Below are 17,677 nucleotides of genomic sequence, written 5' to 3'. Positions count from 1 at the left end.
ATGCTATGATACCTACCACATGCTTTAACATGCCTCCCATATTGCCATGTCAAACCTCTAACCCAACTTGTCCTAGCAAACCGTTGTTTGGCTATCTTACCGCTTTGCTCAGCCCCTCTTATAGCGTTGTTAGTTGCAGGTGAAGATTGGAGTTTGTTCTTGTTGGAACATGTTTATTGTTGGAATATCATTATTATATCTTATTTACCTTAATGCATCTATATACTTGGTAAAGGGTGGAAGGCTCGGCCTTATTCCTGGTGTTTTGTTCCACTCTTGCCGCCCTAGTTTCTGTTATACCGGTGTTATGTTCCTTGATTTTGTGTTCCGTACACGGTCGGGTTATAATGGGAACCCCTTGACAGTTCGCCTTGAATAAAACTCCTCCAGCAGGGCCCAACCTTGGTTTTACCATTTGCCACCTAGCCTTTTTCCCTTGGGTTTCGCGGACTCAAGGGTCATCTTTATTTTAACCCCCCCGGGCCAGTGCTTCTCTAAGTGTTGGTCCTACCTGAGCGATGTCCGGGGCCCCTTGGGCAACCAGGGTTTATGCCAACCCGATGTCTGGCTCATCTGGTGTGCCCTGAGAACGAGATGTGTGCAGCTCCTATCGGGATTTGTCGGCACATTCGGGTGGCTTTGCTGGTTTAGTTTTACCATTGTCGAGATGTCTTGTAACCAGGATTCCGAGTCTGATCGGGTCGTCCTGGGAGGAGGAATATCCTTCGTTGACCGTGAGAGCTTGTGATGGGCTAAGTTGGGACACCCCTGCATGGTTTTGAACTTTCGAAAGCCGTGCCCGCAGTTATGGGCAGATGGGAATTTGTTAATATCCGGTTGTAGAAAACTTGACACTTAACTTAATTAAAATGCATCAAACGCATGTGTAGCCGTGATGGTCTCTTCTCGACGGGGTGCCGGAAGTGAATACGGTGTTGGAGTTATGCTTGAACGTAAGTAGTTTCAGGATCACTTCTTGATCACTTCTAGTTCACGACCGTGCTTTGCCTTCTCTTCTCGCTCTCATTTGTGTAAGTTAGCCACCATATATGCTAGTGCTCGCTGCAGCTCCACCTCATACCTTTTCCCTACCCTTAAGCTTAAATAGTCTTGATCGCGAGGGTGTGAGATTGCTGAGTCCCTGTGACTCACAGTTTACTTCCAAAACCAGTTGCAGGTGCCGATGACACTAGTGCAGGTGACGCAACTGAGCTCAAGTGGGAGCTCGATGAAGATCTTAATCGTAGTATTGTTTCGTTTCCAGTTGATTAGTAGTGGAGCCCAGTCAGGGCGATCAGGGATCTAGCATTAGGGGTGGTCTTATTTTATTTTGGTTCCGTAGTCGGACCTTGTTTGTATTCTGGATGTTGTAATGCTATATTAATGTATTGTGTGATGTGGCGATTGTAAGCCAACTCTGTACCTCTTTCTTATTTAGTACATGGGATGTGTAAAGATTACCCCTCTTGCGACATGCCTACAATGCGGTTATGCCTCTAAGTTGTGCTCCGACACATGGGAGATATAACCGGATCGTGGGTGTTACAAATTGGTATCAGAGCCTTCCCCGACTTAGGAGACCCCTGCTTGATCGAATCGCTGGCGTTGTTGAGTCTAGAAAAATGTTTTGAGTCTTTTAGGATTATATATATCAGAGAGTAGGATTCTTTTTACTCTTCAGTCCCTTCTTCGCTCTGGTGAGGCATCCTGACGTAGAGTTTTGACTCTTCTCTTCTCAAAATTTAACTATTTTTTTAGGATCACGCAGGTATCTTAGAATCGTTCCGATGGTTTTGTGACGAGAACATTGTTCTTGGTGCCTCCTGACATTTAGGGGTTGTGGCAGTGTCCCGGGGAGTTGAGCTGCGAGGTGTTGTCGTCACAATTTTATCGTTGCAGTTCTGGAATACCTGAGTTTCGCCGACATCGAAAATCTCTTTTATGCAGTTGTTGGTGAGATAACCTCGACGCCACACAGTACTGGGGCGGGAGTTCGGGAGTATTGACATAACTCGTATAACGGATGCTTTTCGAAGGTTGAGGTAAATGATTTCCGAAGATTTCTTGGTTATGTGTTGAAGGATGGATACAACTAGATGTATGATTTGCTAGTTTTGGGTGAGATATTATGCTTCCCCTGTATCCCCAACACCTGATTGCATAACCGGAAAGTTTTGGGAGTTTATAAGTGGGAATTCAAGTAGCTCCTAGGAAATCTTTCCGAAAGATGTATGATATGAAATTGGGGTTCGACGTCTAGTGGTCCGCCTATCCACGGTTGGTTTTACAGTGGTCTCGTTGTGTCTTAAAGAGTCCTTGGCTATGCTGACTCGGGGACGCTTCGTATGTCATGTGCACTGCCTTGTACATGATGGTGCTGTACGATCGAGCCCGTGTGGGCCCCACCACAAAAACTTCGGATGAAATCTCTATCATATGTTTGTTCCGGCTTTTTCTGCAAGCCAATCCTTTGTTTTGTTTTGGTTTGTGGTATTCGAGTTGCTTCAATGTCAAGTGTTGATTCCATACCTTTCCTAAGTGGTGTTCTCATATTTCTATGTGAATACCAATCCTTCTTGATAATCAAGATTGTCATGTCAATCCTTCTCAACTGGCATATTTCTCTTCAAATGGATCCGATCACTTTCAACAACCGCAAGATCAACTCAAGTCTTCTCAACGTGGTTTGTTTCATCCGTCCCAACCTGTCTTTGTTTTTCCCGCCCTCCCACCCTTTTTCTTCAAGGACTAAGATTTCTTAATCAAGTATCCTTTTATTGATGTGAAGTCTCTTCGTTCTTCTCAGTCAATGTTCTTACCCGGTGGTTCTCATGAAGATGCTCCACAAGCTTATCATTCTTGCTCTCTTTTTCCTCCGGTGGATTCAATTCAAGCTTTGGTGTTGATCATATCCTTTTCCCTCATTTCAAATACCTTCTCATGCCAGTGCACCTCTTAATCATCTACTTCTCGCTATTCATTTGTTCCGGAGTACTGAAGATATCTTGAAAGATTCGCACTGCCATTCTCAATCGTTGAAGATATCTCAAGGTTGTTATCTCATTCAAGCCATTTAACTCAACCAGTGCAATCTCTCTTCAAATCATTTCAATGGTGTTTCTTTTGAGTGGGCCCTAACCCACAGGTCTTTTCCTAGGATCTTACCTGACTTTTCTTATTTTCCCGGAGCTATCCTCAAATTTCTTTTCAAAGTTTGACGTAAGAATGAATTATCATCAGTCATATGTCTTTCCCCAAGATATTTCATATTCTTTTCACCGTTGGCTCAACCTTTCTATTCGTCATCCCGGAGTGTCTAAACAATTCTTGGTGGTGTTTCTCGTCGTCATTCTAGGATTTGAAGACCGAAGTAGAGTTTTCCTACAATTCTTATCCTTTCTCTCAAAGATTCGTGATTCTAGCTTGATGCCGTCCTCTCATAATTGTTTTCGACTGTGAGAATTCTTTTCATCCATCTGGAGCATTTCAGGAGTCTTTTCAGTTTGATTCTCCGAAGGCCATCATTTCAGGATTATTCATTCCATCTTCCAGCTCTCGTTTCTCCAAATATTACCAGTGATTCATCCCTTTTACTTCATTCATTTCTAATTCTTACGGTGGTCCATTCAAAGATTACTTTCCTTTTGTCATCATATCAAGTCATTCGTTGTTTTCCAAATCCTACCGCTGGTTTCTTGAAGACCTCCTCAAGTTTGCGCTATATCTATCTTAATCCCTTCTACGAGAATAGGTTGTATGCAATCCATTGCTTGTCATCAATTTAAATTGGTGAAGGATAAGCATAATGTAATTCTTATTCTTGTTTCATCGAGTAAATTAAATTCCTGCTTTCCGGAGTGGTTCATCATATCACATTCTTGCTTCGAGATGCTTTATCTTTTCTTCCGGTGTTCCAAGTTTCCACTTTATCTCGTCGTGAAGCTTCATCTAATCATTGCAAGGCTTCAACCTTATTTTTTCATCCTTCATCTCCTTTGATCATTCTTTTATTACCGGAGTTCTTCATGGAGGCACTACATGATGGTTCATCAAGGATTAAATTCCTTCTCGAAGTGTTCATCAAGATTCTTTTCAGAGGAGCTCAAGCATTCTTCATCTTGCAATCCGGAGTGCAATTCTTTCTACCGTATCATTGGAGGTGGTATTATGTCATTCTTGATAATTTGAGTTCATGTTTCATGATCTCACATGTTGTTAAGAAGGAGGTATTTTAAATCCATCAACCTCTTCGTTGGAGTTATCTTGTGTCATGTTTCACCTAAAGCCTTCCCTAAGGATTGTTGCTATTTATGGTGCTCATAAATGACCCAAGTTCTTCATCTATCCTCCCGGCGAAATAAGTTTCTCGTCTTCTTGTTTATATCAATCCAATCTATTGTTTCCATTAGTGGCAGAATTTCACCTCATAATTTCGAGATGTTTTCTATAAGCCCACAACAAGCTTACTCTTTTCGCTGTTGGTTTTCCAACAATTCCGTTCGACCCTTCTCCTAAAGATGCTATTCAAGCTCATTTGAGGTAGAAGATGTGGTTTTCTTCTCCGTTCTTTTGTTCCGACGATCCAACTTCTACTCTTTCATTCCGGAGCCATTGTGATGTTGCTCTCGTCAACCCATCTTCTTGTTTTTTTTCTCTCAGGATCGTGTTCTTTTCTTGCTTATCAATTTAACCGGAGTGTTTTGTCCTTTGTGCAAGATCTTTTCGCCTTATCAAGTCTTGCATCTCTTTTCAACCGGAGTGCTTTCCGAATTTGTTCTTCCTTGTTCCTCGTTACTAACAGAGTGTTTTTCAACTTCGATCACCTCCGTGGTATTATTCCTTTCAAGTTGTTCAACTTTTCAAGATTCTTTGGTTTCACTCGTTTGTAAAAGAAGCAACTTAGTTTTACCTCTTCTCTTCCTCTTCCTTTTCCCTCCGGTGCCATCCTAGATCTCGGGACGAGATCCTCTCGTAGTGGTGGAGTATTGTAATGCCCCGAGGCCGATGCGCCAGGTGTCTTCCAGTTATTCGTTGTTGTTGCCTCGTCAATTGTTTGCGTGTCATGCATTTCATATCATGTCACCATGTGCATCGCATTTGCATACATGTTCGTCTCATGCATCCGAGCATTTTCCACGTTGTCCGTTTTGCGATCCGACACTCCTATGTCCTCCAGCGTCCCCTTTTGTCTCTTGTCGTGTGCGGGTGTTAAACGTTCTCGGATTGGACAGAGATTTTCCAAGTGGCCTTGGTTCACCACTGGTAGACCGCCCGTCAAGTTTCGTGCCATTTGGACTTCGTTTGATACTCCAACGGTTAACCGAGGAACCGTAAGGGCCTCATGTGTTTTGCAGCCCAACACCTCTCCAAAGTGGCCCAAAGCCCAGCTAAACCCCTCCATCCTCTCGGTCGTTCGATCACGGTCGCGTGGCCGAAAACCGTGCTCAATTTGGAGCCTCCTAGCTCCCTCTACCTATAAATATAGACCCCCTCCGAAAATCTTGCAGTCAAACCCTAACTTTCGTCCTTCTCGCGCCGCCGGACACTTCTCCACCGGCCGGACGTGTCCGATTCGCCCGCGCCGCCGCGCCCAGCCAACCGCGAGCCGCCACGTGGCCCGCCGCTGCCTCCCACCTCGCCGGCCCGCGCGGCCCGGGGCAGGCCCCCGCGGCCCGAGCCGCCCGCCACCAGCGCTCGCGCCCTGCGCCGCCCGCCTCCACCGCGCCGTTCGCCGCTCCGCCGCGCCGTTTGCCGCCTCCTCGCCGCCCCTCGCCGCCCACGCGCGCCGGACCTCCCCGCCGGCTGCCTTCGCTCCGCCACCGGACCTCGCCGCCTCGTCCTCCCTCAGCTCCGGCCACGGTGCCCCGCCGTCTACAACAACTCCGGCGAGCTCCTTCGAGCTCCGGCCGCCGCCCCGCATTGTTCCGACCAACCTCGGGAAGGGTGCCCAGATCCAGATCCAGATCCGAAATTAGGGTTGACCTGGTTTTTGCCCTAAGTTTTTAGTGTTTTTAGCATACTTCATCGCATCATATCTTTGCATCCGTGGCTCCGTTTTGGGCCTGTAGCATATCAAATTGTTCGTCTGGATGAGCACTTCATTTCATTCCATTGCACCATGTTCATTTGAGTTCATCTTGATGCCCTAAACGCTGTTGCAAGAGTGCTATGTAATGTTAGTTTCAGATTCTTATCAGATATTGGACATTTGTCATTTTTGCCATGTTTAATGTGTGCCTCCTATGAACTTGAGCCCTACATGTGTTTTGTTATATGTCATGCCATCTTTATAGGGGTGTATGCCACGTATTTTTGTGATCAATGTGGTGACTAGCACAAGCACGCAAAGTAGCTCTCATGATGTTGCTGATTTCAGGGACTTAGAATTCTTCCAAGTCATTTTCCTGATGATATTTGTATGCCATGTATTCATGTTGCTACAGAGTGATCCATGCCTCTTTTGAGCATGTTCAGTAAGGATGATTTTGAGATATTGTTATACTCTATCCATCCATGTCTTTGTTTGCAATTATGGAGTGCCCTAGCATGACTCAATCTTGCTCTACTTTTGCTATAAAATGTTCCTGGCAGATTGTTTACGTGTTAATCAATTTTGCCGAGGTTGTTGTAGTTGATCCATGCATGCTATGAGAGTGCTCTTGCCATGATTAGCTTATTTATCATGTCTTCTTGCCAGGTGTATGCTTAGTTTTTCATGCAATGCCTTATGGTGAGTGCATCGAGCTCGCAAACATGCCTATGTAACTTTGTTTATGCCATGTCCAGTCTTGTGCTAAGTCTGAATCTGTTAACGAAACTTGTTATGTTCATATGGGTGCCATCATATCTTCTGATCCTTTTTGGCTTATGGTCAGTAAGGGACTTTTGTTATATGCTTTGAGTAGTTTCATGCCATGTCTTGCTTTGCCATGATATGTTCCTGTAGCATGTTGTTATCTTGCTCTAAACATTGCTTCCTGGTGTTAAATCCTGACATGCTGTTATTTCCTCTAAGTTTGTGAACCTGATATCTTTTGCACTTTTGCCATGCTTGTTTGGAGCATGCATATGCATTCCATATCACATCCTGCATATCATGCCATGTTTTGCATCATGTTGCTTGCGCATTGCACCGTGGTTGATCGTGGTTCCCTTTGCTTGTGTTCTTGCTTTGGGTAGAGCCGGGAACGAGTACGTGATTGAGGAACCCATTGCGTACGCTTACGAGGATCAAGCTTTCGTCAACTCGGAGAACTTTGCAGGCAAGATGACCATACCCTCAAAATCACTTCTATCTTTGCTTGCTAGTTGCTCGCTCTTTTGCTATGCCTATGCTACGATACCTACCACATGCTTTACCATGCCTCCCATATTGCCATGTCAAACCTCTAACCCACCTTGTCCTAGCAAACCGTTGTTTGGCTATGTTACCGCTTTGCTCAGCCCCTCTTATAGCGTTGTTAGTTGCAGGTGAAGATTGGAGTTTGTTCCTTGTTGGAACATGTTTATTGTTGGGATATCATTATTATATCTTGTTTACCTTAATGCATCTATATACTTTGTAAAGGGTGGAAGGCTCGGCCTTATGCCTGGTGTTTTGTTCCACTCTTGCCACCCTAGTTTCCGTCATACCGGTGTTATGTTCCTTGATTTTGCGTTCCTTACACGGTTAGGTTATAATGGGAACCCCTTGACAGTTCGCCTTGAATAAAACTCCTCCAGCAAGGCCCAACCTTGGTTTTACCGTTTGCCACATAGCCTTTTTCCCTTGGGTTTCGCGGACTCAAGGGTCATCTTTATTTTAACCCCCCGGGCCAGTGCTTCTCTAAGTGTTGGTCCTACCTGAGCGATGTCCGACGCCCCCTGGGCAACCAGGGTTTATGCCAACCCAACGTCTGGCTCATCCGGTGTGCCCTGAGAATGAGATATGTGCAGCTCATATCGGGATTTGTCGACACATTCGGGTGGCTTTGCTGGTTTAGTTTTACCATTGTCGAGATGTCTTGTAACCGGGATTCCGAGTCTAATCGGGTTGTCCTGGGAGGAGGAATATCCTTCGTTGACCGTGAGAGCTTGTGATGGGCTAAGTCGGGACACCCCTGCAGGGTTTTGAACTTTCGAAAGCCGTGCCCGTGGTTATGGGCAGATGGGAATTTGTTAATATCCGGTTGTAGAAAACTTGACACTTAACTTAATTAAAATGCATCAACTGCGTGTGTAGCCATGATGGTCTCTTCTCGGCAGGGTCCGGGAAGTGGACACGGAGTTGGAGTTATGCTTGAACGTAAGTAGTTTCAGGATCACTTCTTGATCACTTCTAGTTCACAACCGTGCTTTGCCTTCTCTTCTCGCTCTCATTTGCGTAAGTTAGCCACCATATATGCTAGTGCTTGCTGCAGCTCCACCTCATACCTTTTCCCTACCCTTAAGCTTAAATAGTCTTGATCGCGAGGGTGTGAGATTGCTGAGTCCCCGTGACTCACAGTTTACTTCCAAAACCAGTTGCAGGTGCCGATGACACTAGTGCAGGTGACGCAACTGAGCTCAAGTGGGAGCTCGATGAAGGTCTTAATCGTAGTCTTGTTTCGTTTCCAGTTGATCAAGTGGAGCCCAGTTGGGGCGATCGAGGATCTAGAATTAGGGGTGGTCTTCTTTTATTTTGGTTCCGTAGTCGGACCTTGTTTGTATTCTAGATGTTGTAATGCTATATTTATGTATTGTGTGAAGTGGCGATTGTAAGCCAACTCGGTACCTCTTTCTTATTCAGTACATGGGATGTGTAAAGATTACCCCTCTTGCGACATGCCTACAATGTGGTTATGCCTCTAAGTCGTGCTCCGACACGTGGGAGATATAGCCGCATCGTGGGTGTTACAATGGTCCCCATCTTCTCTCTCTCCTCTCAACCGGACACTAAACCACAAATATCCCACCACATGTATGGTCCCCGCATACTTCTTCTTCTCCCAACCGGATACTTGTAATTAGCATTGGTTGGCACCCCCCCCCCCCGCATCATGTCCGCGGACTACGTCCGGATGTCAAAACAGACATGTACCCGAGGAATTTGTGGGTCGGCATTGGAGATGCCCTAAGGAACAGTCTGGTGGAAGATTCAAGACTTTGAGTGTTGGTCCCCCACTTTGAGCTGATGGGAGGGAATCTTATGAATACATGCTCTTAAACTTGGTTTGGCATGTCACCATGACCTACCCTAAAACAAACCCAGAGGAATTCACCATGGTCAACCCTCTCACCGTCGGTCAACACTCTAGACCGCATGAGGAGGGTCAGAACACCATCCGAAATGCATGTGGCCCAAATATATGTATGAAAGGGTGATGTGATGTTTAAATACCCGATGCACAACTTTGATGTGGCACCTGCATCATAAATCAGACAGTCTGACACGAAGGTTCAGGACTTAGAGTGTTGGTCCCCCCACTTTGTACCGGTGGGACGGAATATTATGAATGCATGAGGTCCAACTTGATCTGGCATGCCAACATGACCTACCGTAATACAAACCAAGAGGAATTCATCATGGTCACCCCCCCGCGCGCTCTCTTTCTCTGCTCTCTTTAATTTCTGCACTTCTCCTCCCGAAAGCACAGTGGTACAGTTCTCTGTGTTGAAACCGCAGCCCTCTAGCTACCTCTCCTCTCACTCGAATGGAGGTGGAAGAAGAAGAACACTGGACACAAGATTTTATGGCCGGCGATGAATGCCTCTACGGGCGCTCAAACGCCCCAATCTTTTCTTCTTTACAATGGCTACATGGCTTACACTCGGCTCTTCTGGCTCTACCACCTACATCTGTTTAAGTGGCACACGTGCACACACGCTACCGGAGCAACAGCCTGCCCGGTTCCTATGCCACTCACGCACAAGACTAAGACAACATGCATACACAGACGCACCACGCTAGCTAACAACCTCTAAACGCATGCACTTGACTCAGCTACACATCAACTAACCAAGTACTGACTCTACGATCTACACGACGCGGCTGCCTATGCCACTAACTAACCTATTGATGACCCACGAGTATAGGGGATCTATCGTAGTCCTTTCGATAAGTAAGAGTGTCGAGCCCAACAAGGAGCAGAAGGAAATGATAAGCGGTTTTCAGCAAGGTATTCTCTGCAAGTACTGAAATAAGTGGTAACAGATAGTTTTGTGATAGGATAAATTGTAATGAGCAACAAGTAACAAAAGTAAATAAAGTGCAGCAAGATGGCTGAATCCTTTTGTAGCAAAGGACAAGCCGGAACAAACTCTTATAATAGGAAAAGCGCTCCCGAGGACACATGGGAATATCGTCAAGCTAGTTTTCATCACGTTCATATGATTCGCGTTCGATACTTTGATAATTTGATATGTGGGTGGGCCGGTGCTTGGGTGCTGTTCTTACTTCAAAAAGCATCCCACTTATGATTAACCTCTATTGCAAGCATCCGCAACTACAACAAAAGTATTAAGGTAAACCTAACCATAGCATGAAACATGTGGATCCAAATCAGCCACTTACGAAGCAACACATAAACTAGGGTTTAAGCTTCTGTCACTCTAGCAACCCATCATCTACTTATTACTTCCCAATGCCTTCCTCTAGGCCCAAATAATGGTGAAGTGTTATGTAGTCGACGTTCACATAACACCACTAGAGGCTAGACAACATACATCTTATCAAAATATCAAACGAATACCAAATTCACATGACTACTCATAGCAAGACTTCTCCCTTGTCCTCAGGAACAAACGTAATTACTCACAAAGCATATTCATGTTCATAATCATAGGGGTAATAATATGCATATAGGATCTGAACATATGATATTCCACCAAATAAACCAATTAGCATCAACTACAAGGACTAATCAACACTACTAGCAACCTACTAGCACCAATCCCGGACTTTGAGACAAGAATTGGATACAAGAGATGAACTAGGGTTTGGAGATGAGATGGTGCTGGTGAAGATGTTGATGGAGATTGCCCTCTCCCGATGAGAGGAGCGTTGGTGATGACGATGGTGATGATTTCCCCCTCCCGGAGGGAAATATCCCCGGCAGAACAGCTCTGCCGGAGCTCTAGATTGGATCCGCCAAGGTTCCGCCTCGTGGCGGCGGAGTCTCATCCCAAAAAGTTCCTTCCTATTTTTTTCTCATCGAAAGACTTCATATAGGAGAAGATGGATGTCGGAGAGCCACCAGGGGGGCCATGAGGTAGGGGGCGCGCCCCCACCCTCGTGAACAGGGTGTGGGCTCCCTGGCCTTCATCTTTGGCGAGGATTTTTCTTTATTTATTTTAAGATGTTCCGTGGAGTTTCAGGACTTTTGGAGTTGTGCAGAATAGGTCTCTAATATTTGCTCCTTTTCCAGCCCAGAATTCCAGCTGCCGGCATTCTCCCTCCTTATGTAAACCTTGTAAAATAAGAGAGAATAGCCATAAGTATTGTGACATAAAGTGAAATAACAGTCCATAATGCGATAAATATCGATATAAAAGCATGATGCAAAATGGACGTATCAACTCCACCAAGCTTAGACCTCGCTTGTCCTCAAGCGAGAAGCCGATAACAATAAATATGTCCTCATGTTTAGAGGTAGAGGCGTCGATAAAAAATAAAATACGGACATGAAGGCATCATGATTATTCTCATAACAGCAACATATATAGATTTTGTCATATGATTACTTATGTTCAAGTGATGATCTATTCACAATGCAAAAGTATAAATCATAAACCTTATTGTGCTCCAACAAACTATAATCTCAGTCATTGAAGCAATTGCAATTTATCATAACATCGGAAAGAATCTATGTCAGAGCTAAAAAGCAAGTCCACATACTCAACTATCATTTAGTCCTCCATAATTGCTAACACTCACGCAATACTTGTGGTTACGGAGTTTTAGTCGGACACAGAGAAAGATAGGGGCTTATAGTTTTGCCCCACAACCTTTTACCTCAAGGGTAATGTCAACAATAATGGTTCATGCTCCCCTACATCCAATTAGATATATATATATATATATATATATATATATCATGTTCTTTCCAACATGCTGAGCTTGCCAAAGGATAAAATGAAAAAGAAAAGGTGAAGATCACCATGACTCTTGCATAAGGTAGATAATAATAATAAAGGATAAGCCCTTCACAGAGGGAAGCAGAGGTTGCCATGCGCTTTTATGGTTGGATGCATAAAATCTCAATGCGAAAGAACGTCACTTTATATTGCCCTTTATGATATGAACCTTTATTATGCAGTCCGTCACTTTTATTACTTCCACATCACAAGATCGTATAAAGCTTATTTCTCCCACACCAATCAATCATACATATTTAGAGCAATTTTTATTGCTTTGCACCGATGACAACTTACATGAAGGATCTTACTCAATCCGTAGGTAGGTATGGTGGACTCTCATGGCAAAACTGGTTTAAGGGTATTTGGAAGCACAAGTAGTATTTCTACTTGGTGCTGAGAATTTGGCTAGCATGAGGGGGAAAGGCAAGCTCAACAAGTTAGAGGATCCATCACAACATACTTTATCGCATATATAAGAAAGACATAACTCATTACGTTGTCTTCCTTGTCCAACATCAACTCTTTAGCATGTCATATTTTAATGAGTGCTCCCAATCATAAAAGATGTCAACGATAATATATCTATATGTGAAAACCTCTCTTTCCTTATTACTTCCTATTAATTGCAACAATGACCAAAGCTATGTCTGCCAACTCCCAACAACTTTTAATCATCATACTCTTTCTATGTGAAGTCATTACTCTCAATAAGATCAATATGAACTTTTTGTTTCTTTTTATTCTTTTTCTCTTTTCTTTTATTCGCCCAAGATCATGGCAAAATAATCAAGCCCTTGACTCAACACTAATCTTTATTATATATAGCTCACGGACTCGATTACATAGAGAGATCATAAAGCAAACTCAAAACTAGATCAGGCCATAAACTTTATTCTACTAGATCAAGATACTACTAATAGGATCGAACTAAGAAAAACGGTAAAGATAGGATTTGTGATTGTGATACGATACCGGGGCACCTCCCCCAAGCTTGGCAGTTGCCAAGGGGAGTGCCCATACCCATGTGATTATATCTCCTTTGTCGGTGAAGAAGGTGGAGGTGTTGTTGATGATGCAGGCTTGTCATCCATCTTCCAAGGCATAGGTTCACCATCATAGAAGGATGATCGAGTCTTCGGAATCCTCGAATCTGCAGCCAAGCTCATTCTTTTGAATCTATATTCCTACTCACAGTTTTGATTTTGCAGGTCATAGATTTGGACTTGGAAGCGCTCGATCTTCTCATATAGCTTGAAGATGGCCTCCTCGATGTTCTTGGCATCCGGCTTGTAGTTGTTAGTGAACTCCGCGAGCATCGTGTGCCTAGCGTTGATTCCACACTCCACCATCCCTTGGCACTTGAAAACTTGTTGCTCCATTGCTTCGATCCTCGTCTCCATGCTTCCGGTTCCCTTTGGTCCCTCAACATCGCGGATGTGCAACAACCCATCACGCATCTCAATGGTTTGAGGGTGTCGCATCACCTCCGCGAGGTAAGGGTTGATAACCTTCTCGAAGAACTTGTCCTTGGAAGCACTTGGGGACGTCATGATGATCTAGATCTGTCAGAAAAACAGCTCGAAACCAGAACAGAGAATAATTGCGTGATACGGGAGTCAAAACCTTCAGGAGAATATATAATGAATTTTTACCGACCAAAATACGTAACGTGCAAGAAAACGGAGTCCGGAAGGCACACGAGGTGCTCACGAGGTAGGGGGCGCGCCCACCACCCTCGTGGGGCCCTCGTGTCCTTCCCAGACTGCTACTTATTTTTCTATTTTTCTAAATATTCCAAAATGGAGAAATATTGCCTTAAAAATTGTTTTGGAGTCAGTTTACTTACCTTACCACATACCTATTCCTTTTCGGAGTCTGAAACGTTCCAGAAAGTGTCCCTTATGTATTCCTCTGGGGTTACGGTTTCAATAATATTGGTTTCAACATTTATGGGATTACCTCAGATATAATGTTTGATTCTTTCACCGTTTACCACCTTCGGATGTGTGCCTTCAAAGTTGTTGATTTTTATGGCACCGGAATGATAGACCTCCTCGATAACATAGGGGCCTTCCCATTTAGAGAGAAATTTTCCTGCAAAAAATCTTAAACGAGAGTTGTATAGCAATACATAATCACCTATATTAAACTCACGCTTTTGTATCCTTTTGTCATGCCATCTTTTAACTTTTTCTTTAAACAACTTGGCATTTTCATAAGCTTGGGTTCTCCATTCATCAAGTGAGCTAATATCAAATAACCTCTTCTCACCGGCAAGTTTAAAATCATAGTTGAGCTCTTTAATAGCCTAATATGCCTTATGTTCTAGTTCGAGAGGTAAGTGACATGCTTTTCCATAAACCATTTTATACGGAGACATACCCATAGGATTTTTATATGAAGTTCTATAAGCCCACAATGCATCATCAAGTTTTTTGGACCAATTCTTTCTAGACCTATTAACAGTCTTTTGCAAAATTAATTTGAGCTCTCTATTGCTCAACTCTACTTGACCACTAGACTGAGGGTGATAAGGAGATGCAATTCTATGATTAACATCATATTTAGCAAGCATTTTACGGAAATCACCATGAATAAAGTGTGAACCACCATCAGTCATTAAATATCTAGGAACTCCAAACCTCGGGAAAATAACTTCCTTAAGCATTTTAATAGAAGTGTTATGATCAGCACTACTAGTTGGAATAGCTTCTACCCACTTAGTAACGTAATCAATAGCAACTAGAATACGTGTGTATCCATTAGAGGCAGGAAATGGTCCCATATAATCAAAGCCCCACACATCAAATGGTTCAATAACAAGTGAATAATTCATAGGCATTTCTTGACGTCTACTAATATTACCAATTCTTTGACATTCATCACAAGACAAGACAAACTTACGGGCATCCTTGAAGAGAGTAGGCCAATAAAAACCAGATTGCAATACCTTATGTGCAGTTCTATCTCCAGCGTGGTGTCCTCCATAAGCCTCGGAATGACACTTGCATAGGATCTGTTCCTGTTCATGCTCAGGTACACAATGTCTAATAACACCATCTACTCCTTTATAAAGATGTGGGTCATCCCAAAAGTAATGTCTTAAATCATAGAAAAACTTTTTCTTTTGCTGGTATGTGAAGCTAGGTGGTATAAATTTAGCAACAATATAATTAGCATAATCATCATACTATGGAGTACTACGAGAAGTACTTATAACATTTAATTGTTCATCAGGAAAGCTATCATTAATAGGTAGTGGGTCATCAAGAATATTTTCTTACCTAGACAAGTTGTCTGCAACGGTGTTCTCAGCTCCCTTCCGATCAACAATATGCAAATCAAATTCTTGTAGCAAGAGAACCCATCTAATAAGTCTAGGTTTAGCATATTTCTTTTCCATAAGGTATTTAATAGCAGCATGATCAGTTTGAATAGTTACTTTAGAATCAACAATATAAGATCTGAACTTATCACAAGCAAATACAACTGCTAAGAGCTCTTTTTCAGTAGTAGCATAATTTCTTTGAGCATTGTCTAGAGTCTTACTAGCATAATGAATAACATTTATTTTCTTATCAACTCTTTGCCCTAGAATAGCACCTACAACATAATCACTAGCATCACACATAATTTCAAAGGGTAAATTCCAATTAGGTGGCTGAACAACAGGTGCAGAGACTAATGCTTTCTTAAGTATTTCAAATGCTTCTACACAATCATCATCAAAGACAAATGGTATATCTTTTTGCAATTAATTAGTCAGAGGCCGAGAAATTTTTGAGAAGTCCTTAATGAACCTCCTGTAAAATCCAGCGTGACCAAGGAAACTTCTTATACCTTTAATGTCCTTGGGACATGGCATCTTTTCAATAGCATCAACCTTGGATTTATCAACTTCAATACCTCTTTCAGAAACTTTATGCCCCAAGACAATACCTTCATTAACCATAAAGTGGCACTTTTCCCAATTCAAGACAAGATTAGTTTCTTCACATCTCTGCAAAAATCGATCAAGATTGCTCAAGAAATCATCAAAAGAGGAACCATAGACGGAAAAGTCATCCATGAAAACCACACAAATCTTTTCACGAAAGTCAGAGAATATAGCCATCATGCATCTTTGAAAGGTAGCAGGTGCATTACATAAACCAAAAGGCATACGTCTATAAGCAAAAGTACCAAAAGGGCATGTAAAAGTAGTCTTTGATTGATCTCTAGTCGACACAGGTATTTGAGAGAAACCAGAATAACCATCTAGAAAGCAATAGTGTGTATGTTTGTATAATCTTTCTAGAATTTGATTAATAAAAGGTAAGAGGTAATGATCTTTCTTAGTAGCTTTATTTAATTTGCGGAAATCAATTATCATCCTATAACCTGTGATAATTCTTTGTGGAATCAATTCATCTTTATCATTAGGAACAACAGTAATACCTCCCTTCTTAGGGACACAATGGACAAGACTTACCCACTCACTATCAACAACGAGATAGATTATACCTGCCTCTAGAAGTTTAGTATTTCTTTTCTTACCACTTCTTTCATTTTAGGATTCAGACGTCGTTGAGGATCACGAACTGGATTGGCATCTGCTTCCAAATTTATTTTATGTTGAAATAGAGTGGGACTAATGCCCTTAAGATCATCAAGAGTATATCCAATAGCAGCACGATGCTTCTTCAGAGTTTTGAATAATCTTTCTTCTTCATGCTCTGAAAGGTTAGCACTAATAATAACAGGATATATCTTCTTTTCATCAAGATAAGCATATTTAAGATTATCAGGCAAAGGTTTAAGCTCAAACACGGGATCACCCTTGGGTGGAGGAGGATCCCCTAAAATTTCAACATGCAAATTATGTTGCAGAATAGGTTCCTGTTTAAAGAATACTTCATCTATTTCCCTTCTTTCATTCATGAACATATCATTTTCATGGTCTAGCAAATAATGTTCTAAAGGATCACTAGGAGGTACGGCAATAGAAGCAAGACCAATAATTTCATCCTTACTAGGTAATTCTTCCTCATGATGTTGTTTACTAAATTTAGAGAAATTAAACTCATGAACCATATCATCCAAGCCAATAGTAACAACATTCTTTGTGCAATCTATGGTAGCATTAACAGTATTTAAGAAGGGTCTACCAAATATAATGGGACAAAAACTATCTTGCGGAGAAGTAAGAACAAGAAAATTAGCAGGATATTTAGTTTTCGCACACAAGACTTCAACATCTCTAACAATTCCAATTGGTGAAATAGTATCTCTATTGGCAAGTTTAATTGTGACATCAATACCTTCTAACTCAGCAGGTGCAATTTCATTCTTAATTTCTTCGTATAAAGTATGCGGTATAACACTAGCACTCGCACCCATATCACATAAGCCATGATAACAATGATCTCCTATTTTAACAGAAATAACAGGCACGCCTACCATAGGTCTATGTTTATCTTTAGCACAAGGTTTAGCAAATTCTAGCAGTTTCACCTTCGAATTGAATAACATGCCCATCAATATTATCAGACAAGAGATCTTTAACAATAGCAATATTAGGTTCTACTTTAACTTGCTCAGG

Source organism: Triticum urartu, chromosome 3A, assembly GCF_056163025.1.
Source record: "Triticum urartu cultivar PI428250 chromosome 3A, HENAU_Tu73, whole genome shotgun sequence".
Lineage (NCBI taxonomy): Eukaryota > Viridiplantae > Streptophyta > Magnoliopsida > Poales > Poaceae > Triticum > Triticum urartu.
Note: the sequence above shows the minus strand (reverse complement) of the source record.